The 12,710-nt window shown below is 46.3% G+C and overlaps 1 long non-coding RNA gene across 1 annotated transcript in view; it reads left to right on the forward strand.

Moving 5' to 3' along the window:
• The first annotated feature begins 7,247 nt into the window (after nt 1–7,247).
• The window catches only part of LOC104656988, a 33,885-nt gene continuing 28,422 nt past the window's right edge, over nt 7,248–12,710 (forward strand). The window contains exon 1 of the long non-coding RNA XR_747213.2: nt 7,248–7,330. This is a non-coding gene — a long non-coding RNA (uncharacterized LOC104656988). The remainder of the gene's footprint in view (nt 7,331–12,710) is intronic.

Below are 12,710 nucleotides of genomic sequence, written 5' to 3' on the forward strand. Positions count from 1 at the left end.
CTGACCAAAAATCACTTTTTTGGGTTATGATGTATGTGAAAAAAGTAATCTACAAAAAAATTCTAATTTTGAAAAGAAAAATACACATCTGTCTGTACATGTACAAAAAGTACGAAAAGAAATGCATCAAGACATTACCAATGGGCTGGGAGTGGTGGCTCATGCCTGTAATCCCAGCACTTTGGGAGGCTGAGGCGGGTAGATCATTTGCGGTCAGGAGTTGAGGCCAGCTTGACCAACATGATGAAACCCCACCTCTCCTAAAAGTACAAAAATTAGCCAGGCATGGTAGCGAGCACCTATAATCCCAGCTACTTGGGAGCCTGAGGCAGGAGAATTGCTTGAACCTGGAAGGCGGAGGTTGCAGTGAGTCGAGATCATGTCATTCCACTGAAGTCTGGGCAACACAGCAAGACTCTGTCCCCCAAAAAAAAAAAAGGCCGTACCAGTGGTTATTTTGTATATTATTTTGGGTGACCCATTTTTAAATACGTTTAAAAAGTGTCCAAACTGTCCATAATAAATGTGAATTATTTGTATTATCAAGGAAAAGATCATTCATATTATTGTTTTTTTTAAAAAAGGTGGTACGAGGCACGGCATTTTGTCTTCTGGCCAGATAGCTATTTCCTTTTGTCTGATATATGCAAAAATACCACAGGAGTGATAATGTTAAATTTAGGTTAATTCCACTTCGATTTTCTTGTCTTATTCTTACCTTATCTGTTTTATCTCCTTTGTGGCTTTAGGCCTGTTTCACTCAGAGATGTCACATTATGGCTTGTGCTGTTTCTAGGGCACTAGGAAACCTCCCAGATCCTTTTGAACGTGCGAAGCTAAAAAGTAAATAGTCCAGCCAGAAAAGCCTAACAGGAACCTGCCAGATAACTTTACCCCAGTGCCGCTCATTAAAGGGGGTGACTAAATTGGAGGACCCTGTACACTTCCAGGGAATCCCAGTAACATGTTTAAGTGAGAAATGACAGTTTTAAGGAACTGAAGCCCCCAAAGCAGATCCATTTTCTCAGTGATGAATACTTCAATAGCTACTGGAGCCAGGACAAGTGGCTTCTCAGGAACCTCATGAGCCCCCAACAGAATTCAGGGCTGCTATTAAAAAAGAAAGACAAATGGATGCTGGGAGATGCCCAGTGTTGACTGTGAACTGTGATCCAGGAATGCTGATCTTCTCAACCTGTAACCACAAACTCAGTGGTCATATTTCCACTAAAATAGGCTTTCATCCATTTGTCAAATAGATATTAAGCACTCAGTAAGTGCCAGAAACTGTGCAAGGGGACAGATAAACAATCTGACATACAAGACGAGACCCAGCTTCTGGGGAAGACAGACAATTAAAGAAATCACCAGCATAGGTTAAATGCCACCACAAAGGAAGTACAATGAGCTAGAATGGAAGCATATAGCAGGACCCAGGCTTCCAGAAAGAAGAGAAATTCCATGGGTGGGAATTAGCAGGGTGACTTGGAAATAAGGGTGGTCAGGCAAGGCAAATGTCTGTGAGATGGCCCAGAGAAGACCATGAGAGCTTTAAGGAACTAGAGACATCAGTAAGGCTGAAGTGCAAGGAGAAAGTAGTGGTGAGAGGTGCAGCTGACCAGAAAGAACTGGGGATTTGGGATTGGAGATGACTTAAGATAGGAGGATCAGGAGGCTGTGACAGCAGGACAGAGGGAAGGAAATTGATTAAGAGTTGTTTAGGAAGTACAGTTGACAGGACTTACAATTAACTGAATATGGTAAAAGCTTAGATGACTGACATTAGACTTTTCTTTGCCAATAAAAGCATGAAAAGCTATAAATATTTCTCAAATCACTGCTTTAGCTATATCTCATGGTTTTGACACATTATATTTTCATTCTCATTCAGTTTAAAATACTTTCCAATTTCCATTTAGAAGCTTATTAATTTCCAAATATTCGTGGCTTTTCCATATATTATATCTTTCTCTTATTGCTGTTTACTTTTATTCCACTGTGGTTATCTATTTTAAATTTATGTCAGCTTATTTTATAGCCCAATGTATGATCTGGTATAGCAAATGTTTTACGAGCACTTATGAAAATATGTATTCTGCTGCTGTTGAGTAAAGCCATCTATAAACGTCAATGAGGTCAATTTCATTAATACTGTGTTTGAGTCTTCTATATTCTTACTGATGTTTTATTTACTTGTTCTATAAATTATTCAGAAATTAGTGTGATCCCCTTGAGGTTTACTTATAAGCTTTTTTGGGCCTAGAGTAGCCTTTATTCCAGGACTGATAGGACTCCTCTTCCAAGTCATGGTCTTTCTGGGGCTTGTTCTAAATGCCCCATATATTCAGTGAGGTCTCTCTCTGGCTAGAAGGAACTTGAGTGATTTTTGGCTTTGCAATTCTAGGGAATTGTTCATTTTAGAACTCCTTGCTGGGTGCAGTGGCTCATGCCTGTTAATCCCAGTGCTTTGAGAGACCGAGGCTGGCAGATCACTTGAGGCCAGGAGTTTGACACCAGCCTAGCCAGCATGGTGAGCCTTCATCTCTACTGAAAATACAAAAATTAGCGGGGTGTGGTGGTGGGTGCCTGTAATCCCAGCTACTCAAAAGGATAACGCACAACAATCACTTGAACATGGGAGGTGGAGGTTGCAATGAGCCGAGATCATGCCACTGCACTCCAGCCTGGGCGACAGAGTGAGTGAGACTCCATCTCAAAAAAAAAAAAAAAAAAAAGAACTCTTCATAATTACTCTTTCACCAGAAGCTTTTCTTATCTGGCCTTATATTTCTATAGACTTGTGTTTTAAAAAGATTCCATGAACTCCTGTGCAGATTTCTGGAGTACTTTTATCTGTGTGGCCCCTTCCCTTGAGAACTCTGCCTCACAGGGTCTTCACGGAGCCGCTTGGCCTTCCCCATCTCTGACCTCTGTCTCTTCAGCTCTGTGAAGCTGCCTCACTGTTTTGGAGTTCTCCCTCCCTGGACTGTAGCCCAGGACTTACCTCTAGGCAGAAAGGCTAGCTGATGGTAGGGCTCACCTTGTTTTCTTCCATTTTCTCAGGAATCACAGTCTTGTTTTGCCCTATATCCAAATAGTTGCTTTCTATATTCTATCCTTTTTTTATAGTTGCTTACAGAGGGAGGGAGATCACAGGCCGTCTTCCTCCCTCATGGCCAGAAGCATGTGTACCCTCATTAATGAGATCCAGAGACTATGGAGAAAGCAATGAGTCATGGGCAGTTTTGAGGCTACTGCCATGGGCAAGCAGGTGGATGATGGTCCCATTCATAGAGATGACAAAATCCAGGGTGATAAACATGGGTAGGGGAGGGCATGAAAGAACTCCTTGGGTTTACTGTCGCGCCCGTTGGATCTGAGTTAATTGCAAGTCATTAAAGAAGCGAGAAAGCAGCGGAGCTTACAGAACAACTCCCTCAGGCACTTCCACCTGTCTCTTCATTCCACTCTGGGCTGCAGTTGCCATGGGGTACTGACCCCTTCCCTGGGGTAATCAGCAGTGGTTATATCCACTTATTTTAGAAGAAAAGTGTATTTGTGAAATTTAGTTGGGATAATCCTGCCCCCTAGTCTTCCAAAATATTAGGGTGCATGGCCCAGCATTGGTATACTTCCCAAAGGCTGGATTGGCCTTTCTAAACAACACAACAGATGAAACACCAGTAACCTAGAGCAAGTAGCACGGCCCCAAGCCCAGTTCATCCCTCCCGTTTCGCATAGCATGGCCCCAAGCCTGGTTCATTTCTTCCCTTTTGCAAGTTGCACAGCCGCAAGCTCAGTTCATTCCTTCCTTTTTGCATAGCAAGACCCCAAGCCCAGTTCACTCCTTCCTTTCTGCAAGTTGCACAGCCCCAAGCCCAGTTCATTCTTTCCCTTTGTTTCCCCCCCCTGACCTGACCTCAACTTACTTTTCCTCCTCTCTTTCTGTCTCTTTTTCCTTTATAATGATCTCTCCTCCAGTGCAGAGAAGTGAAGAGAAGGCCAAGCTGTCAGGGTTTCCTACAGCCTGCACCAACTCCACAAAAATAAGCAATAAAATATTTGCACATTGTGGTCTATATCCATATTTGGGAAAGAAAATTATTCTAAAGAATCACAATCTGCAGCAATGTGACTCGGCCCACAATAATTACAGCCTTTACATTATTATCCAAATGGGTTAGCTCCTTGGAGGGAGGGCTGCATTCTGGCTTCTTCCTGGAGGAGGTTCATGCCCCACTGGGGTGATTTCCAAGAATAAAGAAGGCCTGAAAAACAAATTCAAGTTTCTATCCCTTAGGAGGCAGGAAATCGCAGGAACCTTAAATTTACAACTTTCAAATATTCTCTCTTCATTAAGGACGTGTGTGCGTGTGTGTGTGTGTGTGTGTGTGTGTGCGCGCGTGCGCGTACCATTTATATATAATTAAAACTGGCCGGGAGTGGTGGCACTTTGGGAGGCTGAGGGGGAGCGGATCACCTGAGGTCAGGAGTTCGAGACCATCCTGGCCACCATGGTGAAACCCTGTCTCTACTAAAAATAAAAAATAAAATAAAATAAATAAAAATACATAAAAAAAAATTAGCTGGGTGTGGTGGTGTGCGCCTGTAGTCCCAGCTACTTGGTAGGATGAGTCAGAAGAATCGCTTGAACCTGGGAGGCGGAGCTTGCGGTGAGCTGATATCGTGCCACTGCACTCCAGCCTGGGTGACTGAGTGAGGTTCTGTCTCAAAAAAAATAAATCAAAAAAACAAAACCTTGGGATCTGGCCTCAGCCTGTGTTTTATTACTATTGTTTCATAAGGAAGAGAATCCTGTATTAGGCTGGGTGCACTGGCTAGAAAATGTGGATTTTGCTTTGTTTTCTATAAGTGGCTACAGCATAAAAATAACCTCTGAATCCCAATGGGCATCTACTGATATCTAATGCCAGCTCCTTTTTCCAATTATAATGGTCCCTGGAAAGTGTTGTTCAACCTCGTTATTACAACACTGAAATTCTAGTAACTTTGGAGACACTGTGGTCATTTCTCCTGTTGCAGAAGAGTTAGAATACGATTTAATTGGGTGACAGCTGTCCTCAGGAAATGCGGGGAAGGTTCTTGCCTTGTAAGCTAACAATCAAAGGAGTAGTTGACAAAAATACAGTGAAGAAATTCTGGAGCTGGTAGTTTGAATTCCTGTAAGTCCTTAAAATCACAAATTTTAGGGAACCTGGTGGTATTTAGAGAAGAAAACAGAGCTTTTTTTTTTTTTTTTTTTTTTTTTGCCAGTCAGAATTGTGTACTTTGAAAGAGGAAGTGGGATGAAGAAAGGGCTATAAAGTGAGCTATGGTGTCCAGTGGTAGCCTGCTACAGCTTCAACTCAAAACAGCTTGAGGACACGTTTTATTCTCCAGGTCCTTAAAACCATGATCTCTACCCACACTCCCTAACCAGGGATTTTTAGCCACGTCTGTCCCTCATCTGAGAACACCACATTTGTGCCTCTGTCAACATCTTGAGGAGCTCTGTGCCAGCAGCCACCCTTGCAATTTAGTTCATTCCTCCATCAGGCTCCAGTTTGGAATCAAGTCCTGATTTGACCACAGCTTCATGGGAGATGCTGTACACTGTCTAGTCATGCTCATGACCACTGGAAACCTCCACACGCCATGCAGCTGCCCAGCCACAGCCCAGCTTCTCTCCACATGCAGACCTGTCCTCCCTGACTGCTGGCCCAGCTCCTGCAGTCACCCAGCAGCTACCAGAGGGCCCGGCCGAAAATCACACAAGACTTCTACCCAAGTTTTCTAAAATAAGATTGCTTATAAATGCCACTATCAACCATGTTCAAGGTTTCAACTTCTTAATTTCCACCAGCATTTCTACCTTAGAAGTTTCCACCAGCTTCCTGCCAGGCAGTCTTCATCTGTCCCCCGATGGACTCCTGAGGACCTTTCTATCTGCACAAGGTAAGAGTGAGGAGCTGGAGGGTTTCTTCTAAGATGATTCTGTGGAAGAAAATCCAGAAGACAATATGTGGAAATTATTAGAGAGGAGATTAGGATCCAACAGGATGTACTATTGTATCTGTTGTCTCAGCCCCCCCACCCAGCAACAAAGACTTCTCTACCCAAAATGGGAAGAGCACTGAGGTTCAGAGACCCTGAGCCAGAGAACATGAAGGTACACCTGCTGACCCTCCTCTCCTCAGAACTACAGAGCTATAAAAACTACATTTTCTGTAACCCAAAGTTACAGAAAAATAGGACCTAATCTACACCAGCGGTCCCCAACCTTTTTGGGACCAGGGACTGGTTTCACAGAAGACAATTTTTCCACAGACCAAGGTTGGGGGATGGTTTGAGGATGCTTCAAGCCCATTACATTTATTGTGCACTTTATTTCTATTACTATTGCACTGTAATATATAGTGAAATAATTACATAACTCACCATCCTGTAGAATTAGTGGGAGCCCTGAGCTTGCATTCCTGCAACTAGATGGTCTCATCTGGGGGTGATGGGAGACAGTGACTGATCATCAGGCATTAGATTCTCATAAGGAGCCTGCAGCCTAGATCCCTCCCATGTGCTGTTCACAGTAGGGTTTGTACTTCTATGAGATTCTAATGCTGCCACTGATCTGACAGGAGGCAGAGCTCAGGCAGTGATATGAGCGATGGGCAGCGGCTGTAAACACAGGTGAAGCTTCACTCACTTGCCTGCCACTTCACCTCCTGCTGTGTGGCCCAGTTCCTAACAGGCCATGGACAGGTACTGGTCCCTGGCCAAGGGGTTGGGGACTCCTGATCTACAGGATATGTTTACGTTGGAGAAAAATAACTTGAACACACAGCATACCTAATAAAGACTAACAAATGGCCCAGACAATAAGTGGCCCGAGTTCAGGGGACAAAGAGGGTCCTCCTGGGACCTGCTTCCATCTGGCACAGACAGAGAAGATGCCTCTGTGAATTGCAGACTTGAGAAGAACCCTGAGAATGGATAAGAGAGGCAAAAGAAGGACATGTGCAAATCTCTGATGCTGGAAATTTACACATGTGTTGGAAGGCAGGGAGTAGACTAGCTTGTCTAGAATGGGGGATTGTGAAGAGAAGTGGTAGGAATTAGGTTGTAATGGTGTGTTGGGGGCCTTCAGGCGGCTTGGGATTTTACTCAAAATGATTTTTTTTGAGACGGAGTCTCACTCTGTCACCCAGACTGCAGTGCCGTGGCACAATCTTGGCTCACTGTAACCTCCACCTCCCGGGTTCAAGCAATTCTCCTGCCTCAGCCTCCTGAGTAGCTGGGATTACAGGTGCCCGCCACCACGCCTGGCTAATTTGTATATTTGTAGTAGAGCTGGGGTTTCACCATGTTGGCCAGGCTGGTCTTGAACTCCTGACCTCAAGTGATCCACCCACCTTGGTCTCCCAAAGTGCTGGAATTACAGGTGTAAGCCACCACTCCCGGCCCACAGTGATTTTATAATCACTAGAAAGCATCCAGTAAGTTTCTAAAATAAATGATAAAGGTGAGAAGGGAGACATGCATTTTGAGTTCTCCTCCCGCAGTTGTGTAGCTAACAATTCTATTTCATGCTTCTGCTGCCTTCCCCCTAGACCTGAGACAAGTAGACGTCCTCATGCTGCCAGTAAGAGATGGCAGCAGAGGGGGAAGAAAGGAATGTAGATTTTTTTCAACCATGGGAGCCAACAGCAGGGAGCCCTATATCCCCACTATCCTGTTTTTATCCAAGCAACACACATTTATTACCAACTGTACAGATGCTTTGAACATTGATTCATTGTGGAATCATAAATCTCAGGTAAGAATGAGCCTAAGATGTAATCCGGGGCCTTAAACAAGGGCCTTCAATGAACTTAAGTACAAATAAACCCCTGATGTGAGTGAGCTTCCAAGGCCACAAGAAGAGAAGAGAGTCTGTGTCCTACCTGTACCGGGCAGGCCTGTAGCCAGAAGCCCTGGGCCAGTGCGGGGAGGGGTGTGGCTTTCAAGCTGTGGCCGGCAGTGAGTGGGACTGTCTTGCTGCACATTTTCAAACTGTAGAAACAGCACCGTGGGGCACCGTTGGAGTTTGTTAAGACCCTGGACACCAGGAATTCCAAAAACTAACCGAGCCGCAGCGGCCCTGCATCCCTACTGCTAGGTAAGGATCATGGTTGGACTGTGAGGCCCATCAACACGTGAAAAATAAAACGGACCCCATGGTCACCTCTCCATGGTCACCTCTGCCGGAGAATCAAGCTCACCAGGCTGTAAATGGCAAGAATGACTCTTCTCCCTCAAAACTGCTTTTAGACAAAGACCGCTGCTTGCCTGAGGTCACAAAAGTGTCCTTGTCAGACAAAGCTTCTGAGAGGCTCAACATTGGCTGAGCGGTGCCCTCTTCCTACTGTGGGAGCCGCACCAGGGAAGAAGAGAGAGAAATGCTGCTCCTCTGTGTCCTTCCAGCCAATCGCTTTGGCTCTGGGGGACAAAGTAACAGGAAACCATTTCTAAACCCTCCTTGTTTATGAGGTGCAAGCTGTTAATGGCCGGTGAACCAGGGCCCCCATCGGTATGGGGAAGGGCAGCTTGCCAACAGTTTTTTGTGTCAAAACTGCGAACAATGCCCCGTCCAACTCCCCCTTCCCTATGGGTGAGCAGTCCTCCTTATGAACATCTGAGCCTCGCGCCATAACTTCAAGTTTTTAACAAGCTGTATTTGAGTTCTGTAAGACTCAGCCATATTCATGTTGAGATGTAGATCTCACATCACACCCATGGCCCTTCTCTCCCCGCAGAGCAGACCTAGACTAGCCCTGGGAGATTTGTGAATTGTGTGCGTTAGGGGGAGGGCGGGAGGAAAGCAGGGGGCAGGGGCTACTCTTTCCCCTTCTCGCTCCTGGCTCGATCTGCAACAGGGGCCAGGGAGGGCCAAGAGAGACAGAGACAGCTCATCTCCAACACAACAGCCCTGGCAAAGCCTCTCCCTCTGGGCTGATCCTGGCTTCACTTTCAGCCGTGGATCTGAGGGCTACTGTGCAGGCTACGGGCCAGCAGCTCCGTCCACCCAGCAGAGCCCTGCGCCCTGGTCCCAGGGAGGCTCGGAGCTTTCTCTGGCTCCACGGGCCCTGCCTTTGGGATTGCAAACTTGGGTGATGGCCCCTGCCCCCTCCTCCTGGCTGTCCCAGCACACCGTGCCTGCTCCAGGAGCTGTGGGCCAGTCAGCTTCCTCATGGCTGAGCAGATGCCTTGCTGGGAAGGACATGAGGTGCCCTTTCCTGGAAGACGCCTGGGACGTAATGAGGGGTTCCCTTGGGCCTCACTGCTCCTCTTTTCCCATCCCCGGGGGAGGTGCAGGGTGGGGCAGCCTCTCCAAGAGCACACCTACTCCAGAACAGCAGCTCTCCTCCCCGTTGCCTGAAACGGCCTTGGCAAAAATCGTAACAGTGAGAAAATTATGTGTCGACCAAGAGTTGAACACTGTAAAATATTTGAAGTGATTTCCTCTGAACCAAAAATGAATGACCACGGCCCGTAACACAGCCCTCAGGAAGTCCCGAGAATATGTGCCCAAGGTAGTCAGGGCGCAGTTTGATTTTATACATTTTAGAGAGGCAGGAGCCATCAATTAAATACATTTAAGAAATACATTGGTTTGGTCCGGTGCGGTGGCTCACGCCTGTAACCCCAGCACTTTGGGAGGCCGAGGCGGGCAGATCACGAGGTCAAGAGATCAAGACCATCCTGGCCAACATGGTGAAATCCCATCTCTACTAAAAACACAAAAAATTAGCTGGGCGTGGTGGCGGCGGGTACCTGTAGTCCCAGCTACTCAGGAGGCTGAGGCAGGAGAATCACTTGAACCCAGCAGACGGAGGCTGCAGTGAGCCGAGATTGCGCCACTGCACTCCAGCTTGGGGACAGAGCCAGACTCCATCAAGAAGGAAGGAAGGAAGGAAGGGAGGGAGGGAAGGAAGGGAGGGAGGGAGGGAAGGGAGGGAGGGAGGGAGGGAGGGAAGGGAGGGAGGGAGGAAAAAGAAAGGGAGAAAGAAAGAAAGAGAGAAAGAGAGAGAGAGAGAAGGAAAGAAAGGAAGGAAGGAAGGAAGGAAGGAAGGAAGGAAGGAAGGAAGGAAGGAAGGAAGGAAGGAAGGAAGGAAGGAAGGAAGAGAAAAAGAAAAAGAAAAAGAAAGACATTGGTTTGGTCCAGAAAGGCGGAACAACTCAAAGACTGAAAGCAGGGCTGGGGCTTCCAGACTATCGGTGAATTTTAGCATTTTCTGGTTGGCGATTGGTTGACTTTGTCTAAAGACCTGGGATAGATAGAAAGGAAATGTTCAGGTTAAGATAAAGATTATGGAGACCAAAGTTCTTTTGAAGTCTTGTAGTAGCTGCCCTCAGAAATAATAAGCGACTGGCCGGGCGCGGTGGCTCAAGCCTGTAATCCCAGCACTTTGGGAGGCCGAGAGGGGCGGATCACGAGGTCAGCAGATCGAGACCATCCTGGCTAACACAGTGAAACCCGTCTCTACTAAAAATACAAAAAACTAGCCGGGCGAGGTGGCGGCGTCTGTGGTCCCAGCTACTCGGGAGGCTGAGGCAGGAGAATGGCGGGAACCCGGGAGGCGGAGCTTGCAGTGAGCTGAGATCCGGCCACTGCACTCCAGCCCGGGCGAAAGAGCGAGACTCCTTCTCAAAAAATAAAAATAAAATAATAATAAGCGACAAATGTTTCCTATTCAGATCTTAATCTCTTTAGGATTGGGAGGGTCTGGAAGAAAAAGATCTAGCTGTGTAGAGATTCTTTACAGATGCAAATTTTCCCCCACAAGGAACAGCTTTGCAGGACCTTTTCAAAATATGGCAAAGAAACATGTTTTGGGGTAAAATACTTTTATTTTCTTCTTTGTCTCATAATGTTATGCCAGAGTCATTTTGGAAAGTAAATCACAATATATAGGGTTAAATAAAAGCCATCTGATGAGAATTTATGATTTATAGAGCATGACTCCTCAGACCCCTTAAACAGGAATTTGGGCAAGATAAAAAAATTTGAATTTAGTCCTCATATGGCAGTGAGGGAGATCTGATCTAGCCAACCCCCATCTTGCCTTTGGCCTTCAAATCACCCTTGATTATTCCTGGACTTGGGTCAAACTAACTTTGGGAGACACAGAGTTTATAGTTTAGACGATAATAGCCTTTCCCTAAACTCAGTCACCTTTGTAAAGCTAATGCAAAGCTACCAGGCTAGGAGGATGTCAGGAGCCTGAATTCCACTAAGGTGTGGATATAAACATTACAAACCACTATTCCAGAGGCCACAGGATATGCAACTTCCCCAGTTTCTCCTGCGGATAATATCACTATTGTAGAACCCAAGAGCGGCCTTGTGAGATACCTTTTCAGGCTTTTTTTTGCATGTTTGATGACTGAAGGCTCCACCTGGACCCACCAACTGCTCCTGTGACCCCACCCAGAAGTGACTCATGGTGCATGAAGACCATTTCTCACAGCCCTGTGATTGTACCCCCAACCAGTCAGCAGCAAGCAAGCACCCATTGCCTAGCCACCGCCACCATTCTTCCCCCAAACGGTCCTGGAAAAACGCTAGCCTCCAAATTTTTGGAGAGGCTGATTCGAGTAATAAAACTAGTCTTCCATTTAACTGGCTCTACGTGTGTAAAGCTCTTTCTCTCCTGCAGTTCCCCTGCCTTGCTAGATGGGCTCTGTCTGGGCACCAAGCAAGGAGAACCCACTGGGTGGTTACAAGTCCTCCCCTGGTACAAGGTGGGGCTCCATCAATTGCTGCAATGGTGTCTTTCAGCAAGCCCCACGGGATGACAATCTCAGTGGCTGTGGTTTTCTAAACAGAGTGGGGAATTCTTGGTGCCCCCAATCTTACCCCTAAAGGCAGCCGGTGTTAAGTTCCTTATGATTCCTTAAACCCCTTCCACACTGTGCTCCTCTAAGCACACATTAATCTATCCATTTATTTTTTAATGGCCCAAGAGGGACCCTGCATGCCCAGAGCTCTGCATCTCACTTTTCCTATAACTACATGTTGGAGAGCTTGTCGTATAAGCCTACAGGTAACAGCTACATCCTAGTCCTTCAGGTGCATAAAACGCCATTCACCCACCACAAGCTCTGTACTAGTGAAGACATGGTTGGTTCAGACTTTGTGTGCTGTTACAGACACAGCTGCAGCAAGTACCCTTACCTCGTCTACAGCACATGCTGCCTGCAGAGTTTGCTTCTGGTCTTTTTAATGCATGTGATTCTGCTAGGAGAGTATCAGCTCGATAGGAATTCCCTGACTTTGATGGCAGATCATTGTTACTAACACTCTGGCTAATGGTAACCCTTAGATGTGTGCGGCATCTTACACCAGACCAGGCACACGCACACCTACCTTCTATTCAAACCTCACAACACCCTGCCAGCCAGAGGATTTCCCTCCCTCCCGGCCACATATTGGAACCTATGGGTGGGGGACTTTAAACATCCCCGTATTTGTTACCAGTGGCAGGTATCTGAGTTACCACGAGTTACTGGTGTTATATTCAGACAGGTCTGCAGCAACTTCAGCCCTTGCCGCCTCAGAAGAAAGAATTCGACTGAGGAGCATAAAACAGAAAAAGAGACCGAGAAAAGTTTCAGAGCCGGAGTGGAAGATTATTATTGTTATTGTTATTATTATGATTTTGAGATGGAGT

Source organism: Rhinopithecus roxellana, chromosome 21 (genome assembly GCF_007565055.1).
Source record: "Rhinopithecus roxellana isolate Shanxi Qingling chromosome 21, ASM756505v1, whole genome shotgun sequence".
NCBI classification, from domain to species: domain Eukaryota; kingdom Metazoa; phylum Chordata; class Mammalia; order Primates; family Cercopithecidae; genus Rhinopithecus; species Rhinopithecus roxellana.